The sequence below is a fragment of the Talpa occidentalis genome, unplaced genomic scaffold, assembly GCF_014898055.3.
Source record: "Talpa occidentalis isolate TD23 unplaced genomic scaffold, MPIMG_talOcc4v2.1, whole genome shotgun sequence".
Taxonomy (NCBI): Eukaryota; Metazoa; Chordata; class Mammalia; order Eulipotyphla; family Talpidae; genus Talpa; species Talpa occidentalis.
This window is the reverse complement of record NW_026555331.1, coordinates 112,169,652-112,187,750: the sequence shown is the minus strand read 5'-3', so window position 1 is coordinate 112,187,750 and position 18,099 is coordinate 112,169,652. Positions and strand designations below refer to the sequence as shown.

The 18,099-nt window shown below is 34.7% G+C and overlaps 1 protein-coding gene across 8 annotated transcripts in view; it reads left to right on the top strand.

Annotated features, from left to right (window-relative positions):
* ADAM22 (ADAM metallopeptidase domain 22) overlaps positions 1 to 18,099 on the top strand; it is a 207,059-nt gene that overhangs the window by 90,851 nt on the left and 98,109 nt on the right. The window lies entirely within an intron of this gene.

The window sequence follows — 18,099 nt, the reverse complement described above, 5'->3', positions numbered from 1 at the left end:
GTATTTCCTATTTTGTATTCAGGTATTTATATTTTTATTTTTTACATAGTTGGTATCATACATATCTACATCATTGTGTCATGGTTTTTAAAAGGTAAATATAGTGTCACATTGTAAACATTTCCCCAAGTTATTTTCCTTTAAAGTCTAAGTTCATTGCTTTTCAATTTAAATATAGTACTGTAATCAAGCTTTTGATTTAAATTAAACTTTGCTACCTATAATCAAAAAAATTATCTTGTCCTGGTCAAGTGACAGTATGATGGGAATTTAGTTTTTCAATTATGTGTTAACCAAAAAAGAGAAGTTTTTGCTGTAGAAAATTTCAGCTAAATGATAACGAGTTCCTGCATACGTAACCATTATCCAGCATCATTAATTGTAAACATTGCCGCAGTCTTTTTCTCTTCTATTTTTTGTGGGGTGCATGGAATATTTTAAAGCAAATTCCAGGGGGAAAAATGAGACTTTTTAAGTAAATATATCTTTCTACATCTATACTGTTTTCTGACTGATAAAAACCTAAAACCTGTTAATTTTTACAAGTGATAGATGTAATAATTACATCAGTCATTTCAGAAAGTTTATTCTAAACTTGTTAAGGTTGACTAATTGAGTGGCTGACTGATTTATATCATTGCCTTACTGTAGAAAGGATATCAGAATTCTTCTGGGTATCACATAGGCGATGGAACCACTTTGCTTATAGTTGGGAAAAATTACCTAGATTTAGCATCAGGCTGCTCTCATTGTCATCCCTTTTTCTTTGCCTTCACTACTCTATTTTATGTGATGCTTTTTTTAAAATGCAGAGTATCTTATTCCTTTTTAAAATTAAAGAGGAAACAGGCAGTTCACTATGTATTTCCATTTATGTCTGTCAGTGGAAGGATGAAATGAAAATATGAGCAGGGAGTGCCGGTCCAGCAAACAGCTGTCAACTGTCTTAACAGTAATAGCCCCTTTAAGGAAACTGGTATGTACATAATCAATAGAGTATACTTCACTGTGAGATCACTAGGCTCCACATATGGACCCAGAGCACTGCCTTTGCCTCACAGTGCCTTTGCCTCTAGATGAGAATTGCATTTTCTTCATTGATGGTTTGCTTAGCCCCCAAGCCTATCAAGCCAGAGAAACAGAAAATCTAAAACTTTATTTGAACCCTAGGGTCAGAGGAGGTTTCTGCCTTTAAGAAAAACACTTTAGTTTTACTTACTTACCTCCATTTGGTTCTAGTCCATTTAAAACTCTAACTTGAAATTGTCCTTTGGGTTTTTTCTAGGAATTACACTGAAAGTTCTGAATCCTCAATGTAATTCAAAGTCATTACCCGGTTACTTTCCCTTTGGTTCCCTGTTGTCTTGCCCTCTGTGCTTAGCTCCAGAGGTGTTTCTTTTTACAAAGAATCTGTTAATTCTCCTTTCTTTATTAATGACTCAAAATTTTCTAGGGCTTTTCCTTTCACTATACATTTTGAGTCAAATACAACTATAAAACTGTAGCATTTCATATTTTTCTTTTCTTTCTCTCTACTTACCTTCAAAAACTTTAAAATATTTTTACTTGAAGACTTTACGCTGAAAAAAGATACCGTTTTGTTCCTTTAAAGAGACATAATAATCTAATCTTTCACCTACATTTATTTCCAATCATTTAAAATTTAAACTCTTAATTAATTTGTCCCTGTGAGGTGTACCTTAAATTCTTTAAAATAATTTTAACATAAAGCCTCAACTTTGGGAACAAAGTCTTATTTTGATTTTGGAGAATATTGCTCTGGGTTTTTGAAACAAAATATACCAGAATGGATGAGTAACAGCAAAAAAAAAAAAACAAAAACAAAAACAAAAAAACACTAAACTATGCAGTTGGCGGTTTTATTAGATTTTTTTTTTTTTGTCTTCAAGCTGAAAACTGCCAGTGTCTAGATAATTGAAGTTTCCAGTTACCATAGGTTAATCAGTATTATAATATAATACAATAATTGCTAACATGTATTGCTCATGATGTGACAAGGGAATTTATATGTATTCAATCCTTGAAACAACCTGTGATAATAATTATAACTACTATCCCACTTCAGTTTCCTGTGAGACTATAAAGATGACCTATTTAAACTGAAATGGTGGTCTACTTAAAAACCCTGTAAGTATTTCTCTCATATTTGGTTATGCTTTTGGGTAGTTTCTCTGTAATATCAGTTGAGTTGGGAAAACATGGCAAAGAAAAACTCCATTACAAAGGCCATTTTATTTTTCATATTTCTGGAAAGCACCATAGAGGAGTTTTAGAATGCTAGGAGAGGGATGGTAAATCTTTCATATGTGCCAGGAATATGTATAGATGGGAAGATTGTCTTGGGGTCAGAAAATAAAAATAGATACCTAGGTAGAGATAGATTTATTATATTTATACTAGTGAAAGGTCATGATCAGTCATCAACGTCATTAAGTCCTGAAAGTATTTTTTTGGATAAATTATTTGATCTCCCTTAGTAATAATCCAAATTAATATTTGCTGAGTATCATTTATTAGCTCAAATTATCTGATGTGAGCACTCCCACTTTTTCCTAGGGTCAGGATCCTAATCTTTAAGGTGTATAGAGAGACAGCCAATACACACTGTTGACTTTTGACTCGCAATTAACTGGTTACTACCCACCATTTAATTGAATTAAGTGCATGCAAGGATCATTGTCTCAAAGTCTAATTATGTCCACAGTGGCATTAAGAAGATAGATAAGAACACAAAGGAGAATGGGGTCAAGGTTGAAGTCTGGAAGGGGTAAAGGTATAAGAGAGAGTGCTGGTTGGGGAGCAGGTGTTAGAGGAGACAGTATCCACTTAGTAGTTGGGGTTATTGTGACTTTGGGAAATCTTTTATGGAGTGGTGGTACAATTTTTATTAAAAACATTTTTTAAGCAAATTGAAATGGCAACTGTCATTTCTGGAAACAGAATATCAGGGAAGTTGTAGAAACAAAGAGGAAGCCTGAGTTTTCCTACAAAATAATTTTTCACATACATCTTCCCCTCTAGGGTTGGAGCACCAGAAATGATTTCTAGGTTAGCAAAATACCATTTCCCAGAAAATACCTGTGCTGCAAGTAGAGTCTCCAGGTTCCTTTTGTACTAAATTTTTCTAAGTCAGATTTCTAAGATTTTATGTCTTATTAGTTCTTTAAAAAAAGAAATCTTTTTTATGCACCTTAATCTTTTTGCTTCCCACAGTGAATTAGTGACAGAAAATAAAGTACTAGTGGTGGACAACTGTAAAAAGTAATTAGGAAATTAAAAAGAGTGATGACTATCAGGACAACAGATACCTCCCTGACTCATGCTACCTCTGCAGTTCCTATAAACCTGAACAGCACCCACAGAAAATTGCTTGTGATATTGAGTTGATTCAAGCTTTCTTCTGTTACCTTTTCTAGACCTCTCTGTGAGGAACATAAATCTACACACTTGATTTCAAAAGGTACACAATGTGTTAAAAAAAAATTAATGTTTCTTAAGGTATCTCTTAAGATTATTTGTTTGAAAAAAAAAAAGAAAGAAAAACCCAAACCCCACAAATAATTATATGGTGCTGTGAATTATTGTGGACCCCTTTCTACAATATAGTAAAAAAGTTCTTAGTCTATGATAAATGACAGAATTTGGTTTATTTAAAATATAGTTTATAATTTAGTGACTGCATTCTGCTTCTTCTGCTTATTTTTTTTAATGACAATACCATCATTTGACATATCCTTTCTTGTGACATAGATTTTTGTCAAATTTATTGCATGTAATGAATTCACTAGTACCTAAATGCTTGAGTTGTTTGGTTATTTGGTCATAAGTTTCACAAAAAATAGCTATTAAGCTGCTAATGTGTCAAACTACCAAGTGCCAAACCAAATACCAACCACCAAACAAACAAAGGTGTTAATCTGCTTTTGCTTATCCTGACTATCAAGTTTCCCTATTGATTCTCAAAACAGCATTACCATCCAGAATCTTGTTTCTTTCTGTAGAAGCAAGAAGAGTAAGCATTAAGAAAAGAAAACCCACAGGTGATGGTGCACAGGTGAATTGTAATGAAGGAAACTCTATGGGGACTACACTTGAGGGGGTGGGGAGAAGCAAATATTGTTTAAAAATGAACAATGAGGGCCTCCCTTGTGGCACAAGGGGTTCAGCACTGTACTATGAAGCGATCCGCAACCTTTGCAGCACAAATTCGATCCCTGGCCTGCTAAGGAGGGTGGCGAGGCAGACCTCTACTGTCTCGCCTGCTGCTCCCCTCAGCAGTGTATTTCAGTCAGTCTGCCTGTTCTGTTCACCGCTCTGTCTCTGGTGAGTCCTCTCATACTCTCCCTGCCCCCACATCTCTGGCCTGTGCCCCAGCTCTTGTATGCATAAATAAAGAAATCTTAAAAAAAAAAAAAGAATAATGATGTAAAAGCTTAAAAAAAAAATGAATTGAAAAAAAGAAAAAAAAGAAGAAAAGAAAACCCAGGCCTTGGTGTGCAGTGAATTTTGCTACATGAACTTGTACAGAGCCATCCATACTGTTGCAGCAATGATGAATCTTCTGAAGGGGAGATTTGTTTTTCTGGTTTCAGATAGCTGCTAGGTTATCTCTTTATTTTTAAGACTGTTTTTGAGATGAAAGGCTAGCAACAGCCACTGTTGCCAAGTAATCTATATAAAGGTTTTTTAAAATCTCTCTTTCCTTTTTTTTTTAAAGGAGACTAACTCAGCAACAGCATTTCTCTTCCACAGCTTTCCCTTACACTTGAGAAATATGCCTTCTGTCTTGAATTCTCACTACAATAGCTTTTCCAGAGCTTCTTGGCTAGGGGATAATACTTAGTCACCTAGACAATAATTAAATTACATGGCCTGGAAAGATGTTTTGAAAACGGATTTTTTAAACAGATCTATTTATAGAAGTTGTCACCTAAGCTCTTCATTTTACCACCCTTAATTTCAAATCAAAGTTTTCAGGCACTTTTCCTGGCTTAGTGAGATGAGGGAGCCTCTTTAATGAAAAAGCTCGGTGATGTGCATTTTAAGACTGACTGAGGGGTACACTATAAACCTAAGATCTTTAATTGGTCCTTTGAGGGGCATTTGCCATGGTAACTGGTTTTTTAAAAAATAGGTTTCTGAAATACATATCCCGTAACTGAAGTGATTTTTGGTCTCTACTTTGACCATTAGGGAGCTCAGATTCTCTAATTGTGTGTAAATAGAGTTAATTAAAATTGTCACAATGGAAGAAACAAGGATAGTAATGTTTGGCAGATGCAGCTACCCAAATGTTAAGTCTGTGTATTTCCTTCTTGCTGCCCTTCCTAGGAATTTAGGTTAAGGATTCTTACCACTAAGCCTAAATTCTGGGGGGAGAACCTGTGGGGTAGGATGAAGGAAACTGCAGGTACAGGTGTCACAGGCTGTAGAATGGCTTGTAGGCACCTCACACAGATTCTTTTTACCAGAAGGGAAAACAATGACGTTTTTACACTAATAAACAAACTAATAACAACTACAAAACAAAGTTATATGACCTAGAGAAATTTCTCAAGTCCATTCTCTGAAACAGTTTACCCATGACTTAGTATCAATTTGACCATTAATAAAGCTAGTATGACAAAAAGATATATTGATAAATGACAAAAGAAATGAAAGCAGAATAGATGAAATGGAAGAACGAATAAGTACTCTTGAAGACATAAATTAAAAGAACCAAAACAGAAAAGGAAAGAGAAGTATGAAGGAAAAAGAATGAAGAAAGACTTCGGGAACTATCTGACTCCATGAGGAAAGGATATATAAGAGTTATAGGAATACCAGCAGGAGAGGTGAGAGATGTAGGAACAGAGAAAATATTCAAAGAGATAATTGAAGAGAACTTCCCAAATGTGAAGAAGGAGCTGAAAATTGATATACAAGAAGCAAGAAGAACACCAAACTTCCACGACGAAAGGAAAAATACAGCAAGACACATAATAGTAAAGCTCCCAAGAATCCAGGACAAGGGAAAAATAATGAAGCTGACAAGAGGGAAGAAACAGATAACATTCAAAGGAAAACCAATCAGGCTGACATCAGACTTCTCTGAACAAACACTACGGGCAAGGAGAGAGGAGGGACATAGTCAACAGACTCCAAGAAAACAGATGCCAACCAAGAATACTCTATCCCGCAAAGCTCTCCTTCCTCTATGAAGAAAAAATAAGGACCTTCCCAGAGAAACAGAAACTATGGAATTTCATTACGACTAAACCCCCACTCCAAAAAATACTACAAGGAATCCTAAAGCCAGAACCTCAGAGGGACGAATAACAATGAAAGAAGGCCAAAAAAAAAAAAAGTTATTAAAATAATAAATAAATAAAATCAAAGGAAAGACAAACACAATGGCAAATACAGATGCTAACATATCAATATTAACTCTAAATGTAAATGGACTAAACTCTTCAATAAAAAGACACAGAGTTGCAGCCTGGATTAAGAAACAAAACCCAACCTTTTGCTGTCTCCAGGAAACACATTTAGCTACAAAAGATAAAAATAGACTCAAAGTTAAAGGATGGAAAACAATCCTACAAGCAAATGGACCAAAAAAGAAAGCAGGAACAGCTATACTTATATCAGATAAAACAGATTTCAAACTCAAAAAAATAAAAAGTGACCCCAATGGTCACTACATTATGATCAAAGGGACAATACTTCAAGAAGAAATAACACTCATTAATGTATACTCACCAAACGAAGGAGCACCAAAATATATCAGAAAACTGTTGTCATCTCTGAAAACAGACATCAGAGAAAACACATACGTAGTAGGAGACTTCAACACACCACTATCAACAATGGATAGATCAACAAGACAAAAAATAAGTAAAGAAACTAAAGCTCTAAATAAGGACCTAGAGCATTTGGGCTTAACAGACATCTATAGAACACTGAACCCCAGAAAAATGGAGTACACATTTTTCTCAAGCTCATGGATTAGAAGAATAAACATTATTAAAATGGCCATCCTACCAAAAGCAATATACAGATTCAATGCTATTCCAATCAAAATTTCAATGGCATTCTTCAAAGAAATAGAACAATTATTGATGAAATTCATATGGAATCACAAAAAACCCCGAAGAGCCAAAGCTCTCCTGAAAAAAAGAGAAGGGAATGGAGGCATCACCCTCCCAGACTTCAAACTATACTACAAAGCCATAATCATCAAAACTGCATGGTATTAGAACAAGAACAGAAACACAGACCAATGGAATCGAATACAAAATCCAGAAATAAACCCACAGATTTATGGTCAACTAATCTTTGACAAAGGAGCAAAGACTATGCATTGGAGCAAAGAAAGTTTGTTCAATAAATGGTGCTGGGAAAACTGGGTCGCTACATGCAAAAGAATGATGTTTGACCGCTACCTCACACCATACACAAAAATCAACTCAAAATGGATTAAAGAACTAGACATAAGACCTGAAACCATAAAATACATAGAAGGAAATATAGGCGAAACACTACGTGATATGCACATCAAAGACATCTTTACAGACACATCACCCAAAGCAGTGATAGTGAAGGCAAAGATCAACAGCTGGGACTACATCAAATTAAAGAGCTTCTGCACAGCAAAAGAGACAATAATAAAAACTAAGAGAAACCCCACCAATTGGGAGAACCTTTTCGCACACAACACTAATGATAAAGGACTGATCACAAAAATCTGCAAAGAGCTGATGAGACTCAACAACAACAAAGAAAATAATCCAGTCAAAAAATGGGCAGAAGAGCTAAAAAGAAACTTCTCTGAAGAGAAAATACAAATGGCCAACAGGCATGTGAAAAAATGTTCAACATCAGTTGTAATCAGGGAAATGCAAATCAAAACTACCATGAGATACCATCTAACACCAGTGAGAATGGCACATATTAAAAAAACTAGCAACAACAAATGTTGGCAAAGTTGTGGAGAAAAAGGAACTCTCCTGCACTGTTGGTGGGAGTGCAAACTGGTCCAACCACTATGGAGAGCTGTGTGGAGATTTCTGGACCTACTAAACATAGAGCTTCCATATGATCCAGCAATTCCCCTCCTAGGTATTTACCCAAAGGACACAGAAACATCAATTCCAAAGAACACCTGCACCCCTATGTTTATAGCAGCACTGTTTACAATAGCTAAGCTTTGGAAACAACCCAAATGCCCAAAAATAGATGACTGGATCAAGAAGATGTGGTACATATATACCATGGAATATTACTCAGCATTCAAAAAAGATAAACACATGCAATTTGCAGCAACATGGATGGCGCTGGAAGGGATCATGCTCAGTGAAATAAGCCAGAAAGAAAAAGAAAAATACTGGATGGTCTCACTCATAGCAGGAATCTAGAAAACTTAAATAAGGGACCAGGAAAATGAATATAAGAAAGTGAAAATCAAAATCAACAAAAAACTATGAACCAGAGACACTTTTTGGGGGATGGGGGGCGGGAGGGGAGGGTTTGGGGTCAGAATGGGGGTGTTGCAATTGTATGGGGAATATAAAAATAAAATTTATTATTTAAAAAAAGAGATATATTGATAAATTTTCCTTATACATGAATATTTAGTTATTAGCTAAACCAGTTTTAAATTGTGTTATATTTAAAGACATTGTTAGCCTGAATCGCTGATATTTTTTTCAAACCTCAGGATATAAGGATTATATAAAAATGAAATTTAAATGATTTCCAAAAAAAAAAAAAAAAACCAGACTTACAAATAAGATTAACCATTCAATAATTTAATAAGAAATTATTGAGTTGAATTTTGGGGATAGTGGGTAATATTCAATTCCAGGATCTTTTGATTTAGAGATGATGCTGTAATTGCGAATAGGGCCAGCACAGGAAACCTTGTCCTATGGGTCCTGTGGATTTGAGCTGTTGCCCGTTTTTAAATACTTTCATTTTTAAATCATGAATTAGATCAGGGAAGAAGATTCATTAATTTCCGTTTCTAGTGTGAGTGTCATGATATCCTCACAGAAGTATATTAGTGCCGAACAAAAGTGGAAGACCTGGAAAAACCATGCATTGATGGTTGGTATATGGGAGTCCTAGTGTGCATTTTAAGACTAGGTTTCATTGATTGGTAATTAATGTTACTGTCTTCTAGAAAAAGTTGTGCTTTCATCTGCCACCTATTAACTTAGACTCCGAGACTAAATCTTATCTTAGGGTAAATGATTGCTACCAGTGGATTAATATTAGTCATTTGGAAGAGTTAAATTCTTCTCCTTATAAGCCAAGTTCATTTTTCTTCCTTAAGGATACTGGTGATATGTTCTTCCCAGCTAATGAGACACTCACCTTAATGGAGTTGAACAGCACAGTGACTTACTATTACTCTGTTTTATATCATGCTCAAAATTTGTTTATTTTTGCAAATAGATACTGTACCCTGGTAGGTATACTACTTTTACTATCATGGATTGCCTATTTTAAACAATCTGTACCTCCTTGAACCATATCAGTGTCCTGATGGAATCAATATTGGTAACTGGACTGAAGAATAATGAGGTTAGAAGAGCTAATAGCAGCTGGGGAAATAGCAAATATTTTTATGGTAGTTGGTGTGGTGTGTGTCAGCACTAGTCTGTTTCATATGTGCTAAGTAATTTAATTCCCCATAGTACTATTGCTATTCTTATTTTGCAGATGAGAAAACTGAGGCACAGAAAGTTTAACTAATTGGCCTAAGAACTTGAAGTCAGACAGTCTGGTGCCACAATTCATGAAATCATTTACTATAGTCTACCCTTTCTATGGAAACAAATAATCATGATAGTAATGGTATCAAAATGTGAACCTTTAAATTATAGCATTTCAATTTATAATTTGCAATTACATCCTCATTAATAGCCATTTAGGAAGCCACAAATTGAAGATGTAATTGTTTGGTTCAGGTAAGTCTAGAATATTCTAAATATATAATTTACATTATTCTAAAGGAAACCAAATCCCTTCTATGGAAATCCTTGGTGTTTTTTGTCTTTTATGTAATTTTTCTTGGGGGTTATTTTTAGACCGTCTTTGTTCTCTGTAGAAATTGGATTGAGTTTTGTTCAGTACAGGGGATTTCCATGGCTTCCAAACTGTAGTAGTTTGAAACATGTTGCTGCCTTACACATGGAAAACATATGGCTCAGTTCTTGTGCCCATTGTAAGCCTATTTGTCAATTTATCTACATCTGGAAGATATGTGAAGTTTCAGGGGCACGAGTAACTAAGCTAAAACACATTATTCAGTCAAAAGACTAAACGATATTTGGTTATATATCCACCAATGTGCTTCAAAAATACCCATTCTTCTCCCTTCCTTCTCCCCAACCCCCAACACACACAGACAGAGACACACACACACAGACACACAAACACAAACACACACACACACGGGTTGAGGGGATAGAGAAAGAGAAAGAAAATGAGCTATATAAATCTAAAGAATGAACTGACAAAATATTTGTTTCTCCTTCACATGTATTAGTCATTTCAGGCATGTCTCCTTCCTTTACTTTTTGTACACCAGTAGGAATCTTTTTAGTATCTTTTTGATTAGCTGGACAGTGTGTGCATTTTCCTGTTGGCAAGCTTGTGCAGGCATATGCTCTTCTGCCATCTTGTAATTGGTGTGGTTTCAGGCAAGTCTCAGACTTAATTCTCTCTGCATTATAAGAAAAAAATATTTGGGGATTAAGTAAATTTTGCTTTCCCTTGGGACTGAAGCAAGGTTGCTGTAGGTCCATCATCATGAATAATGCATCAACTGCCTTAATGGCATTATTAAGATTGCAAGTAGTCCTAATTTGGTAGTCTGAAGAAAATATATTGACCCATTACCAGTTTATATAGGTCAGGTATATTAGTGTTGGGAATAAGGAAAAATGCAAAGTGACAGCTGGTGTCAGCATGAGTTCTGTCTCTAAACTCTGTTTGTTACCTATTAGAATAGAAAGCACTTTTTATTTTATTTCTAGTGCAAGATTTTTTCCAATTAATTATCCAAAGGATCATTTCATCCACTAGTATTCAATATGTTATCTAGAAGCATAAAAAGACGTGTTCAACCTTAAATTTAAAAAGAATTCAAAGTAGCACCGACTAGTGGTATTTCTGTGTATGAAACCAATTAACTCTTTTATAATAGGATGTGGTTTCTGTTTTAATTCTAATTATAGAACTAATGTTTTCATTATATAATGTCTTATACAAATCTACTGTTGCAAACTTTTAAAAAACCAAAGTGAAGTACTGGAGTAATTACCATTGAACAGGAAGTTGTGGTTATTTTTTTTGTTGTTGTTATAAAAAGTTATTAGTTTCCAGTGAGTAAGTGGCTTCTTTAATAATAATAACAGATAATAAAAACCAGAGGAAAAGTTACCTTGGTATTGAGGGGTTTGAGTGTTTGTGGCTATTTTGGGGGGTAATTGATAAGGGCTCTTCCATTTGATGTTTGTCATTGCATCTATGACAGTAAATGTGGACTTGATAATCCCCATAAGAAACCCCTAAAATATTAAGCATGTGGAGTTCAAGGGACTAGGGAAACTGACATTAATGATTTGTGGCAGAACAGGAAAGACCCAAATACTTAATATACTCTACTGGTATTCTCAACCCTCACTCATTCAGTAGATCTGTATTATGTGCTTGCCATTATCAAGGAAGCCATAAATTGAAGGATATAGCTCTGAACAATATATGCTGCAATTCTTGCTCTCATGAAGCTTTTACTTTAGTGGGGGTTATAGACATAATAAAAATAACCACTGAAAGGTCTTTTCTAAATGACAGTGATGAGAGTATCATAAAGAGCAGTCCATGCAATCCTGAAAGCATTTGATGGGAGACCTTCGTAGTTTTGTTAGTCAGGGAAGTCTTCCTTAAGGAAAGTATATTAATTCTGAAGTTTGAAAGAGAAACAAAAGGCAGTTGACATGGGAGGGGGATAACTTTTCAAAGAGTGTTACTAGTATATACAGAAGCCCATAGTCCTTCATGCAGGGTTTTGGTGCATGAAAGAAATCAATAGAAACCAAGGACAGAGCAAGAGATGGAAAGGACAGTGGTGCAAGGGCAGGAACAGGGTATGTGAAAGTAGAAATATAATGTTCGATGAGAGCCTCAACACAAAGAAATAAGGTACAACCTAAAAGAAACAAGATCAAATATGCCTATGGTCTTTACATGTTCTGCTTTTGTTTTCTCTCAGTATTTTTGAAAATCTGGAAATGTACTTCTCTCTCCAGAAGGCAGAATGATTGCTGAGTGGGGTTAGTAGGTATTCCACATGGCAGTTAGATTTTTAGGCAAAGTCAGCGTTGTCTTCTTGAGATCATGCTATCTTTCTGATCACTGTTAATTGAATTTTCTTGAATAGTGCTAAGAGATAGAACTAGTCACTATATTTGTTTCTAAGTCTGGGACAGATCTGTAGTTGGAGGCAGTAAAACTTAGAGATGGAATATTGTTAGGTCCAGATAGACCTAAATTCAAACCCTGATTCTGCCAATTAACATTCATGTGACCTTGGTCAGCCTACTCATTCCTTGCTGCTTCGTTTTGCTCATTAGTTAAGTGAGGAACAAGGACACATAGCCCAGAGTTTTGAGTATGGGAAGTCACCCATACCAATGTTAAAATCATTGTTAGGGTAAAAAGTCAATTTGGCAAGAACTTCTGGCTAGGTCTTTGGTGACTTTGGCCTATTTTCACTCCTAATTTCTGATTCCATTCCGGACACACAGGAAGCATGTCAGGAACAACAACAGCATCTTTCATTTTCTGCTTCATTATCAGATGATCTTCTATGCTCTAGACTGTAAATTCCATGAGAAATTATTACAAGAATAAATTCCTGTGGGAACTTGTACTGTGTCCCTAGTACTTAGCAGACAATAAATATCTATTGAGCAAAAAAATAAGTGAATGGCATTTATAAAATATAGGCATGTAAGACATGTATAATTCTCATAAGGCAACTGAATCTATGTTTATGTGGATTCATAAAATTTTAAGACAGCTATTATCCTAAATGACTACAACTAATGATTCTTTTTCCATATAAACACTTTTCATAGTAATAAATATCTGAAAATCCTTCAGAAGTTGTTCTATATTTGACTGGTTTTGCATGTTATATAATAAACATATTTTTGCAAATAAAAATAAGTGAATGAATTGAACAGGTCATAGGAAACTGGGTAGTTTCCCCTGTTCACTCAACATTGTTTGAAAAGAAGTCCATCTTGGATAGGTCTGGGAGAGCTTATTACTTCCCTGCTACAAAAAAAAGTCACAGTGAATATAAATAGGGAAAATAAAAAATGAATAGTGAACCTATGTCTGCTCACCTGAGGTTAAGTTCATCCTGTGTGTGGAGGTTCATATTCATTTGTTTCCTTTCTAAGGTATTTTAGAGCCACTTCTAAATCAATTTTAAATTTCAAGTCATGAATATGAGCAATTGGCCTGCAATAAAAATTTCTGTAATTTTGAAATACTACAAACATATTGAAAATTGTCTAGGTATTATAACATATTCATGCATAGATTTAACACATTGGTATTTGCTATATTTGCTTCAATTTTTTTTATGGTTTTTAAAGTCTGCTAATTATACATCAGTGTATCTCTTATTTCTATTACACTTTATTTACCAGCTCTTAGTTGATTGATCCAGTTAGTTTTTCTAATACATTTTTTCAAAGACCCAGATTTATTTTCATTACTAATGATTACTTTCTTTTACTTAAAACTTTCTTGACTGTTCTTTTCATAGCTCAATGAATTGAATGTTTAACTCATTTTCATTCTTTCTTTTTTTAAGTTACTCTTAAGTACCATTTTAACAGCATCCTAGAAGTTCTGAAACATGGATTTTTTTCTTGTCCATATATACACATTTATTATTAAATACATATGTATATATGATACATAATTTTATATAAAATATATATAGTGATTTATGATATGACTCATAAATTATTCCTGTTCTCAGATATAATGTTTAAATCATTTGCAGTTTTTGTATTTAATATTTAAGAATTTTTCAAAAATAGGATCACCTTTTGTTGTTGGTTTTAAATTTTATTCATTTATAAGTGAAGTGTTCAAGATATTGATCCTGATAAATTGTCCTGGTATTTAAAATATATATAAAGTAAGTAACCTTTGATTTTTTTTTAAAGATGTATTTATTTATGCATACAGTTGCTGGGGTACAGGCCAGAGATGCTGGGGTGGGGAGTGAGAGGATTCACCAGAGACAGAGTGGAGAACAGAACAGGCAGACTGACTGAAATACACTTCTGAGGGGAAGAGCAGGCGAGTCAGGAGAGGTCTGCTTCGCCATGTGGGTTTCTCTCTGGCCTGCTAGGGATCAACTCCTGTCACAGAGGCTGCGGATTGCTTCATAGTGTGGTGCTTAACCCCTTGCACCACCAGGGAGGCCCAAACCTTTGTTTTGTTTTTTGTTTTTTTTTTTAATTAATTGCAAATCACAGAACCAGAAAGAACTTTAGAGACAACCTAATTCAATTTCTTCCCTCATTTCACAGGAACATAAGTAACAAAGAAAAAAAAAATGGAAAATGACCAATCTGTGTCTATAGAAACAGTTACTAAAAAAGGCACTTTATTTTTTGGGAGCTTAGCCTTACTTTTTATCAGACACAACATTAAAACTAATTTGCTACCTGAAGAAAATGGTTTAAGAAGTTTTTTTCCTTACTACGCTAACCCATTGTGCCTTTAAATCAGCCCTAGGCTAATTCAAAATCATTCCTGGAAGAGTAAAAGTGACCACTGGGTGATGGTATTGAGTTCCCAAGCACATGTTTTAATTTTAAAGTCAAGGTAGAGGAGGAAGGAGAGAAGCATTGCTGCAGTGCTGTCTCTCCTTTTGACAGAAGCTTTTTCTGTGTATTCTTCCTTCTTCAAATGGAGAGTAGCTGGAGAAGATAGAATGGGAGTAAAGGATATGTTCATGGTAGAAGTGGAAAATAACAATGTCCTATTTTTCCTTAACTTAGATCCTCATATAGTTACTTTTTTTTTTTAAAAAAAAAAAGGGAGGAAAAGAAAACAACAGACGTCTTTCTTTGGGGAAGACCAAAATTCTTTTCTCTTCCTTTATTCTACAGACACCAGATGTTCTTTTTGTGTAACTGGCTTCTAGTCAGTTATTTTTCTTATTGTTAATATTCAGATGTCAACTACAGAATAAGGTTTTAGGAAATATGCATCTTATACTAAAAAATTCATATAGAGCAATACTTTTAAACTTCCATTATTTGTAAAGAGATACAGTGATGTAGTAGTTTCCTGGAAAGATTTATAATTTCATGAGTTTGTAATTATATAGTCACTATATGTGGTCCACATTGATTTTCCATTCTCCCAATTTAGAACTGCCTCTCAGAAAACCTGATAAGTACCCTCTCTGCATTACAGTAATTTGTTGCTGAGGAGCAATTTGTGGGAATCTAAAATTTGTTAGTAGTCTGATAAGATATTGTTATATTAATGGGTCTGTAATGATTACCTGACAGCTGAAAAAATATTTCTCTTTACTATTCTCTGGCTTAAAATAAGCAATTTGGGAAGCTCTGTTGGACATAAAGAATGAATTGTAGGTCAGGTTTACTATTGTGATTATATTATTAGTGAAAAATAATGATGAGTGTTTTTAAGTGAAATTGTGGAAAGCTAGAAAGGCAGACTAGAGGTAAATCAGATACATATTAATCGTATTAGGAGACTTTGGTAGAAGCCTTCAGATTATACCACCAAGCCAAATGTTTTAGGAACAAAAATCCTTAGATTACAAGTATAAAAATCCCTGGATTACAAGTATAAAAGTCATGTTCAAAGAGATAAACTGTAGTGTGTTGAATGGTATTCCCTCAGAATGCATGTCCCCTGGTACCTGTAAATGTAGCTTTTTTTGGTAAATAAGGACTTTTCAGATGTAATTAAGAAGAGGCTGTACTGAGTTAGGGTGAACCCTAATCCAATGACTGATGTACTTATAAGAGGGATATTTAGACATAGAGATACAGAGACAGACATTCAGGGAAAATATGAAGACAGGGTCAGAAATTTGAGAATGTGTCTACAAGCTAGGGAACACTGAGGATTGCTGGAAACCACTGGAACTTTGGAAGACGCCTGAAGGATTTAGAGGGGCACAGCCTTGATTTCAGACTTGTAAACTTCAGGACTGTGAGAAAATAAATTTCTTTGGTTTTATAACACCCAGTTTTCAGTAATTTGTGTGGAAGTCTTAGGAAACTAGTATAGAAGGCATTTTGATTTTATCAATATTATAACTAACATAAAACATATGCTGGAGGTATCTGAGCCTCCATATAAGAGTTGAAAGGGATGAAGTCTTAACTTCTGAAAATTCATTGCACCTCAAAAGACATTAACAATTGTACCCTTAAGGTACTTGTGAACTCTAACTCCTGGGAACTGCTCATAATGTTCATACTTTGTTTTCCACATCTGACATTACCCAGGGGAAATCAGTATAAGAAAAGACTTCTGAACAATAATAAAAATAGATTTAAACTCACTAGGTACCTGATGGGCTTTATTTTTAAAAATTAATGTGAAGTTATGCCCTCTGTTTTCTGTGATGTTCACTATTTTCCAGTAAAACTCTTTTTTATCACTTTTATTTATATCCAATGTTTTTCTAATTCTGTGTTTTTTCTATTTTGTAAATTTTAGCTACAGTAATATTCTCACATATCTTTTCAATAGGAACCGTGCATCCTTTAAATGAAATTACTCTTTTTTCTTTATCAACTAGATTTGTTTGCTTTTAATTTTTAAAGTGTTCTTTTTTTGATGACTGTGCTACAGGATCCTAGTGATTATCATGAATATTAAAAGAGTTTAGAGTTTTTTTTTTAAAGACTCATCTATTTATACATACAAGAGCTTGGGTACAGGCCAGAGATGCGGGGGGTGAGAGGATTCACCAGAGACAGAGTGGGGAGCAGAACAGGCAGACTGACCGAAATACTCTGCTGAGGGGGGCAGCATGTGAGTCTGGAGAGGTCTGCTGTGCCATGTGGGTTGCTTCTTGGCCGGCCAGGGAGCAAACTCATGCAGCAGAGGCTGTATATTACTTCATTGTGTGGTGCTTAACCCTTTGTGCCCCCAGGGAGGCCCAAGTTTAGAGATTTTGAATGTTCATTTACCTTTAGATGTTGGAATGAGCTGATGATTTGGATGTTCGTTAAATAACTGTACCCAGAATGGGGTGATGAACACAAGTGTCCAAATGTGTGAAGCAGTGGCATAAATAATAGACAGGCTGGCTATAATAAAATGGGCAACATATACCTTATTCATCTTAAGCTGATTTTTATCCTACCAAAGAATGCAAATGTAAGGATGAATATTCATGTTAACAAATGTCCTGATTTTCAAGGAAAAATGGAAATCCACTTTTGGATAACTATAAAGGGGCTGAGATTTTTGCCTACTTGCAAGTTAACAAGCTAGCTTGTCGCAATTTCATCTGTGCTGGCAAAAGACAAGAGACTCTGGGTCAGACACAACTCTTTTACTCGTGGCAGTAGCATTAGCTAGAATAGCAACATTTTCTTCCTTTCCAGCCTTGATTTTTATTGTAGGAAACAGTTAATGAGTAAACTTCCAAAATTTATTTCCATGGGATATATCAAAATTTTTAGTTTAATCTGTCTTTTATATCAATTCCAATAAGGATAGTTTTGTAAAAATCTTTTGAAAACCTTTCATGTTAAAGAATAGGAAATATTTACTTATGTTCTTTTACCTAAGCTTTCATAAGTGTTTTATAGCACAGTATACAAAAAAGAAATTGGGGATCAACATCGGCTTTCCATTTTTTTTACCATATATATAGAGACAACACTTTTTAAAAAATACCTAGATTCTAGTTGCTATTGCCACCAATTTGAAAAAATGTAATGCAATATGGTACCTTGATTTGATCCTGGAACACAAAGAGGAAATTAATGGAAACAG